General features: G+C 33.2%; 1 long non-coding RNA gene across 1 annotated transcript; it reads left to right on the top strand.

Moving 5' to 3' along the window:
* The first annotated feature begins 8,362 nt into the window (after positions 1 to 8,362).
* LOC128289836 (uncharacterized) lies at positions 8,363 to 8,977 on the top strand. The gene is made up of 2 exons (XR_008279484.1): positions 8,363 to 8,474; positions 8,653 to 8,977. It is a non-coding gene; the product is annotated as an uncharacterized LOC128289836 (long non-coding RNA).

The raw sequence follows: 8,977 nt of genomic DNA, 5'->3' as shown, positions 1-8,977 counted from the left end.
TTTTAATTTGATTCAATTTTATCGGTGTTAATCGAATCTAAATTTTGAAAATTGAAAAGTAAAAAGATTAAATTCTAAATTTATAAAGAGTATAGTAACTTATGCCATGTTTTAACCAAAAGATAAACACGCAAATATCCAATTAGACATGAAGGATTCAAAGATGGAAAAAAAAAAAGGTTGACTTAGGGTCCCTTGGGATGGGCGGTATGTTTACCTGTGGTCAATGTAAAAACGGTGGTGGCGGTGAGATTAAATATTGTTGCGATACTATAGCGTGAGACAAAAATAAAACTAAATGCACCACATTGGAGGTAAACACCCATATGAAGGGATCCTTGGTGTAGCGTGCAAAGTTAGGTTTCGGTAAATATCAACAACAACAAAAAGCAACTTGGGTTTATATTACCATACCAAAGAGCTGGAAATCATCATAAAGTAGCTCATACAATCCAAGATATTATCTTACTGCTTCTTCTTGTACAACAACATGAGATTTTTCATCACAAGAGTAATGTAGCATCAAGTGTTCCTGTTGTTAACCTTGAAGGCAAAACATTCTTTTCAAAGTCTCAAATCTTCTATTTCTAAGCAGCTTCATTGTATTTCTTTTAGATTCTAAATGCCTAAAAGACTGCTCTACTGATGTGAATTTATGGACTTAAGGCTTGAGGTAAAAGTATCATGGAGTTGCCTGTATTACGAGATTCCATTTTGCCCAATTTATTAAAAAATTGAACACATTAATCCATGTATGTTAGATTAAAAAAGCAGCTCCTATTAAAAATTCTATTATATCCATTTCTACTATTAAAAATTTTTCCCTATACGTCAGCATAAGGTACACGTGACACATTATGTGTCACCATTTGGATATTTTGTCAACCATGCCCGTTTTTAATGGCAGAAACAAATGGGATTTTTAACCGAAGGAGCATTTTGCTCTTTGATCTAACGTACAAGGACTATATTGTTCATTGTGTGAAAAATAAAATAGAATAAAATAAATAAAAATAAAGAACACATAAATTTTACGTGGAAACCCTTTCGGGAAAAAAACCAGGCAAGAGGAGAAGAAAATTCACTATGTCGAAAAATTTTTACTCAAATACAAGAGGAATAGACTATGTCTATTTATAGGCTTGCAAAGCCATATTCTAGTAGGATTGAAACACCTTATCCTAATCAATATAAAATAGATGGAGTTTAATAAGGTTTAAAAACCTTATTCTAAAATAAAATAAAAGAAGTCTAGTTCTATATGGATTTTACTTTTATTTTATTTTCCATCGTATTTTATTTAAATAAGAATTTTGGGTCACTTAATTCTAACAATCTCCACCTTGACACAAATTCTCAATGAACAAGTTCTTCATCGCGAACTTTCAATAAACAAGTTCTTCACCTCTTCCAAAAAACCCCTTAAGGGTTTAACTTCAACAATGAACACCAACCAAGTCTAAGCAATGCTCAAACTTGGTTATAGGAAGTGACTTAGTCATCATATCTGCAGGATTTTCATGAGTGCTAATTTTGCTCACAACAATATCACCACGAGCAATAATATCACGAACAAAATGATACCGAATATCAATGTGTTTTGTTCTCTCATGAAACATTTGATCTTTTGTAAGAAAGATGGCACTCTGATTGTCACCCTTTGCAACAAGCCTTGCTTTATATCTGGGTTCTTCAACTCCTAGAGTCCCTTCTTTCTTTTTAAACACCCATTTACAACGAACAGCCTTTTTACCTTTAGGAAGTTTTACAAGATCCCATGTTCTGTTTTTGTGGAGTGATTCCATCTCCTCTTGCATAGCAAACATCCACTTTTACGAGTCTTCACACTAGTCGCCTCGAATAATTAAATGGCTCTTGATTCGCATCTATATCTTCAGCCACATTTAAAGCATAAGCAACTAGATCAACCTCGGCATACTTCTTTGGAGGTTTAATTTCTCTTCTTGTCCTGTTTTTGGCGATAGAGTATTGCGGTGAAGAAGCAACTCTATTCTCAATTTTTGTACTGGCTTGAGGAGTTGATTCTGTATTAATCTCGATGCTCCACCGCTTTTGGTTTTCTTTATTGGAAGATTCTTTAAGAGATAAGTTAGGTAGCATAGCAGTTTCATCAAAAACAACATCTCTGCTAATCACAACTTTTCTATTTTCAGACACCATAACTTATAGCCTTTTACACCACTTTATAACCAAGAAAACGCATTTAATGGATCTTGGTTCCAATTTTCCATTATCAACATGAGCATACGCAGACACCCAAAAATCTTTAAATCGAATAATTAGCGGGATTACGGACCATACCTCTTGTGGAGTCTTTTTCTCAATGGCAGCGGATGGAGATCGGTTGATCAAAAACATGCAGAGAGGTCGCTACGCCCAAAATGACTTGGTAAGTTGGCATTTGACAACATACATCGAACCTTCTCCATGATCGTTCTGTTCATTCGTTCGCAACGCCGCTTTCTTTGTGGAGTATGACGAATCGTCAAGTGTCTCATGATCCTTCCGACTTGCACAATCTATTAAACTCATCGAGCGAACTCTAAGCCATTGTGCATGCGGAGGTATTTTATCTGTTTTCCGTCTGTTTTTCAATCATAATTTTCCAAGACTTAAATGTGGAAAACACATCGCTTTTCGCTTGGGAAGAACGCCCAAACTTTTTCGGAAAAATCATCAATAAAGGTTAGCATATAATTAGCTCCACCTCTCGAAGGCACTCGGACGCCCCCACGATCGAATGGATATACTCCAACGTTTCCTTCGTGTTATGGATTCCTCTAGTGAATCGAACTCTCTTTGCTTCCCAAAACACAAAGTGCTCACAGAAATTCGGTTTGCAAATTCCTTGCCCATTAAGAAGTCCTCTTTTGCTTAATACGCCATGCCATTCTCACTCATATGCCCTAGGCGCATATGCCAAAGTTTAGTAATATCATCATCGACAAGGAAGAGGAAGCGGCAATTGCATCACCGATATGATAGAACCCAGTAAAACATATAACTTGGCAATCTTTCTTTGCCCTTTCATCACAACAAGGACCCTTTGAAATCTTTAAAACCCCACTTTCATTGTGTATCATGCCCTTTTGAATCAAGAGTACTCAACGAAATTAAATTTCTTTTCAATTCGGAACATGCCGCGCGTCACTAAGTGTTCGACAACTCCATCAAACATCTTAACTTTAATTGTTCCAACACTGCGATTTTACATGAAGCATTATTTCCCATCAAAACAACACCTTGAGATCTTGTTTCATAAGTTGTAAACCAATCCCGATTGGGACTCATGTGGAAGGTGCAGACTGAATCAAGTATCCACTCCTCGCTTACTTTAGAATCATTGATGAAGCAACTAGAAGTTCACCATCATTGTAGTCTTCTACAACATCGCTTCACCGAATTTTTCATTTGTTTTCCTTTTGATTCGCACCTCCCTTTTAATCTTATTTTGTAGCTTATAGCACTCAGATTTAATGTGCCCTTTCTTCTTGCGAAGTTGCAAGTTTTACCTCTGTTTGAAGATTTCGATCTACCCTTAGATTTACCACGAGGATTCCGTTCTGTGTTCTACCACGATCATCATCAACATTCGGTCTTGTCTCCCACGAACAATGAGACCCTCTCCACGAGAGTTGGGTTTAACCACAAGATGCTTCATCTTATCATACGAGGTTAAAGAATCATAAACCTCATCAACTGTGAGAGACTCGGCTATATAAAATCGTGTCTCTAAAGGTTGAATAAGACGGGCCAACGAACAAAGTAGAATCAACCCTAGATCTTCCTTATCATCTTGAACCTCCATGGCCTCCAAGGTTGAGAGAATTTCTTTAAACAACATTAAGTGTTCGTGTCTGACGCACCTTCCTCCAAGCGATGAGCATAAAGACGCCGCTTCATATGCAACTTGCTTGTTAGAGTTTTCGACATACATATTTGTTCTAGCCTCTTCCATAATGCAATGGCGGTTTTCTCTTTCATCACATCCTCGCAAAATTTTGTTGGACAAATGCGATGTAATTGTGTTAATGCCTTCGATCCTTACGTTTCTTCTCTTCATCTGTTAATGTCGAAGGCATCTTATCTATCCTAGCGGGGCATCCTCTAGATCCATCTGTGCAAGAAGCGCTTGCATCTTAATTTGCCACAACGCAAATCGGTGTTGCGATCCAACAATGAATTTCATACTTCAAAGACGCCATTACCGTGATCGAGATGAATAACCTTAAGCTCGATACCAATTTGTGAAAAATAAAATAGAATAAAATAAATAAAATAAAGAACACATAAATTTTACGTGGAAACCCTTTCGGAAAAAAACCACAGGCAGAGGAGAAGAAAATTCACTATGTCGAAAAATTTTTACTCAAATACAAGAGGAATAGACTATGTCTATTTATAGGCTTGCAAAGCCATATTCTAGTAGGATTGAAACACCTTATCTAATCAATATAAAATAGATGGAGTTTAATAAGGTTTAAAACCTTATTCTAAAATAAAATAAAAGAAGTCTAGTTCTATATGGATTTTACTTTTATTTTATTTTCCATCGTATTTTATTTAAATAAGAATTTTGGGTCACTTAATTCTAACACATTGTTTTTAGTAAAGAGGCAAAATGCAATCCGACTCCTAATGTAAGGGCCTTTATAAAACTTTTACCGGCTTTGGAGAAATATAGTATCTAATCATCATTATGTAGTAGAGGCCTTGAAATCCTAAGCTCTAGTTTTTGAAACCGAGATGACTAGATCTTGATGGTATTCTCAAAGAACATTAATTTTACGGTTCATGTCTTAACCTTAATTTTTACCTTTTTAAGTACAATGACTAAATCTCAAATTTTGTTAAAGTAAAAGGACTAACAACATATTTTAACCTTAATTTTTTTTACAATGTTGGAGTGGCAACCCATGTGGCAGTCCACATATACTTCATATTAACATGACACTATTTGTCTTATGTAACACCCATACTCGATCCAATCGCTGAGTTTGAACTACGGGATGCTACATCCGTTGTTGGAGCAACTACAATCAATTATACACAAAGAAACTATTTACATATGTAGATAAGTATATTACATATTCATAATATGTTACATAATCATTTGCAAGTCTTATAATATCTTAGAAAGCTCTTATGCTAACTTGAGGTTGAATTAGGACCAAATTGTAAAGTTTACAAAATGTTGAGTTGACATCGTGACTTTGGGCGTTCCTTGTCGCAACGCAACTTACTGTGTAACAACCAGTTTTTTAATAGTGACGGAACAGTGGTTTCGGAACCACAAATTTCTGTCATGTTGACCCGTAAATATTATTTATAGAATATTTACGGAGTCATTTGAGTCATATTAATTTTTGGTTAAGAAATTTTATCATTTAGATAGTTAAGTAGAGAAAAAGGACTAAATTGAAAAAGGTGCAAAACTTAGTAATTATTGCATTTTGATTATCAAATAGCTTAATCACTAAATTAGAAAGGACCTATGTAGCAATTAGCCCTTATTTATTAATGATAAAATAAATATGTTTTAATGGAAATTTTGTAATTAAATCAAAATTCAAACAAAACAAATAGAAAGAATAAACATTTTCTTCTTCTTGTTCTTCAAATTCATGCCAAAACACCATTCAAGAGGGCTCCAAGCTTCAGTTTCATCTCCCTAGTGCATGTGAGCTCAATTCTCACCTATTTCTTGTAATTTTTATGTTTTTAAGATTGTCGCAACTAGGTCCAGCTAGCAGTACCTTCGTTTCTGAATCTGTTAAAAATTTTGGACGTTGCCATTGATGAATCTTGGTTGTTTTTTTATGATAATTATGTGTTTGAAGTTTTGATTGTGGTATTTGGATGTTTTATGAAGTAATTTTTTTCCTTTTTTATTTAAGGATTAAATTGTTAAAATGTCAAAAATTCAAGGTTTGATGGTGAATTAGAGGTATATTTGGGACTATTTAAGGCCTAGATTATTCGGCTATAAATTTTGACTTGATAAAATGGTTAATTTGATTATTTTCGGGTTAGAGGACTAATTTGAAAAAGTTGTAAAAGGTAGGGGTAATTATATAATTTTAGAAAATAAAAGGGTATAAAAATGTAAGATAAATTGGAATATGAAATGTAAGCAAATAATTGGGAAATTTTACAATATGAATTGTAAGCTAATAATTGGGAAATTTTACATTGTATATCAAGACCTTGTTGATTTAAGTGAAAAAAGGAAAATTACGAAATAGTCCCTAAAATTTTGCAACTATTACAATTTAGTCCAAGTAAGTTCGTTCGATTTATAATTTAATATTTGTATGAGTTGTATGTAGATATAATATGAAATAGTTTATATTAATTATTTTATTGATGATGTAAAGTTGTTTGTGAAAATGTTATTGAATTTTAATACTTGGGCAAAATGAACGTGAGATACAGTACAATTGAATGGCAGCATGTTATACGAGGATTGGAGTGGAGATTGATGTGGTGTGTTTTATATATATATTTTCCCGAGTATATTGATGTTCAGCATTTGTTGCAAACCCTCGTGTTATACTATCCTGTTTTGGCATGTTATGGAGGCGGATGTATAGCCTACGAGCAAGGCACTTAGTGTTGAGGCATGCTATTGGTTGGATTAGCTCCTTGGAGCATTTGGCGTGTTATTAGTTGGATTAGCTCTTATAAGCGTTTGGCATGTTTTGGTTTGATTACTTGTGTATTCATATCTGTAAGTCGTTCATCAGGTCGTAAATTATTGTACTATAACTTGTTTGATGACTTTGAATGGCATGACATGTACTTGACATCTTGAATTAACTCTGTTGTGGACATATATGTTTTTCGGAGGTTATTATTTGAGCTTTGAATTGAAATATGCAATTCATCGATTTGCATTTGTGGATGATAGGAAACATGTGTTGTTGAATCATTTTTTATTTGATTGTTATATTTACTTCGGAAGATTTATTGCTTCTCTCCGTCGAACTTACTAAGATTCAGTAAGCTTTCTTGTGTTAATTTTTATTTCTTGTAGATATTTTTAAAGGTTGGACAATTAGATCAGCACTCGAGTCACACTATCCATCTGTTTTTGGTAGTTTTTGAACGTTTGTTTTGGATTATATGGCACATAATAGGCTTGTTTTGTCATTACTTTTGTTTTGGTATGTAAATATATAAGGAGTGAGCTAAAGTGTAAGTAGATAACTGATTGCAGTAAATGAATGTTGGAAGATGTCTTTGATACAAACTTTTAGCATATGTGTGATTATTTAATTGTTATGAATTTAGGTGCCTATGATAGACATATTGGTTAAAAGTTTAAGTTGTGTGAATTGGCATGTTTTGATTGATAGTTTATATTGTTGTATAAGTGTGTATACTTGTGGTACCATTGAGGGTACATTGGTTAGGCACTTAAGATGGTTGAATTAGCATGATTGAGCATGTTTAACGGCATTTTTAATAGGTCAAATTGCTAGTAAATGGATTGCTTATTGTCCAAGCAATCTTGAAATGGTTCATTTAAGTGCACAGGGCCTGGGATACGGGCTGCCACACGGCTGTGTGCCACACATGATCTAAGACATAACTGTGTGTATTAAGTCAGTGTGTTACACAGCCTGCGAGATAGCCGTGTGACCAACTCAGTGAGTTACACGGGCAGAGATACAGGCTGGGATACAGCCGCGCGTCCCAACTTCGAAAGTCACACGGCCTGATTTAAGATTTAAAAATTACACATTTAAAACTATACATGAGCTTTAGTCTAATGTGAAATACTATACATGAACTTCGATTGTGTAGAATTTTATACAATAAAGGTTAATTTTATTCAATTTTCAATTTTGCACAAATCATTAACACAATTATTGATATAACATTATTTTACATTAACATACAATATACGCATATAATTATATTTATTCAATATAAAAATAAATTGGCATATTTATTTTTTCAAATGTGTATAATTGAATCAAAATCAAAGTTTCATATGTACATTTAAATTGCAATTAAATTTTAATTTATAAAATTACATTAAATCAAAATTCGTGCATCAAATTGAATATTGAACCAAAGTTGATGTAGAATTTTGATATCTATCCCAAAAAATTGTTTTTAATAGGGAAAGAAATCTTGGAATTGTTTTTAATAGGGAAAGGACTCTTGAAATTTTTCCTTGCATGGAAAGAAGAAAAAAATTGTCAAATTGGGTTTTATTTTTAAGTAAATAGCACCAAATCAGACGATAATTATGTCAATTATTGTAAATCTTTATTATATTTCCAAATTTTGATTCCAATTAGTATATATATAAAGCTCAAAAATGTCAAGGCCAACTATCACACTTAGATAACACATCCATTTTTTTTCTAGCATATTAAATCCTTAAATCAAGGGCAGAATTTCTGTCACTCATGTCTTCATCCTTGCCTTACTTTTCACTGGTTTGGTTACTTATATCCCTTCATGCCATAATTGTATTTATATAGTTTTTTTCTAAGTCTGGAAAATTGCATTTTGAAGAGTTGAGATTAAGTTATATATTTTTATAAAAAATAAAATACAAATTAATTTTTAGTATAAAAGTTTCTATCATACTTCATTTAATTTTGTTTATTGTAGTTATTTCAATGGTATTCAAGGTTGAAGCACAAAAAAATGCACGGAGGTGTTGAGCCCAAGCAGTTGTTTGCTTGCGGAATGTAGACAGGAGTGTTCTCAAAAATATCCAAGTGGAATAGGACAATGCATTGAAAGTGGTGGAACTCCTTTTAAACCTACTTATGAGTGTCTTTGTGTTTATAATTGTCCTGTTTAAACTTTTTATTATTTCTGTTTTGAATTTCACTAATAAGCAACGAGATTATTTTTAAGAGATTAATATCAAAATTATGTATGAATTTTGATTCAATATTTAATATCACACATGAACTTTGATTTCGTGTTA

This window comes from Gossypium arboreum, chromosome 1, assembly GCF_025698485.1.
Source record: "Gossypium arboreum isolate Shixiya-1 chromosome 1, ASM2569848v2, whole genome shotgun sequence".
Lineage (NCBI taxonomy): Eukaryota > Viridiplantae > Streptophyta > Magnoliopsida > Malvales > Malvaceae > Gossypium > Gossypium arboreum.
Note: the sequence above shows the minus strand (reverse complement) of the source record. Positions and strands in the feature narration are given on the sequence as shown.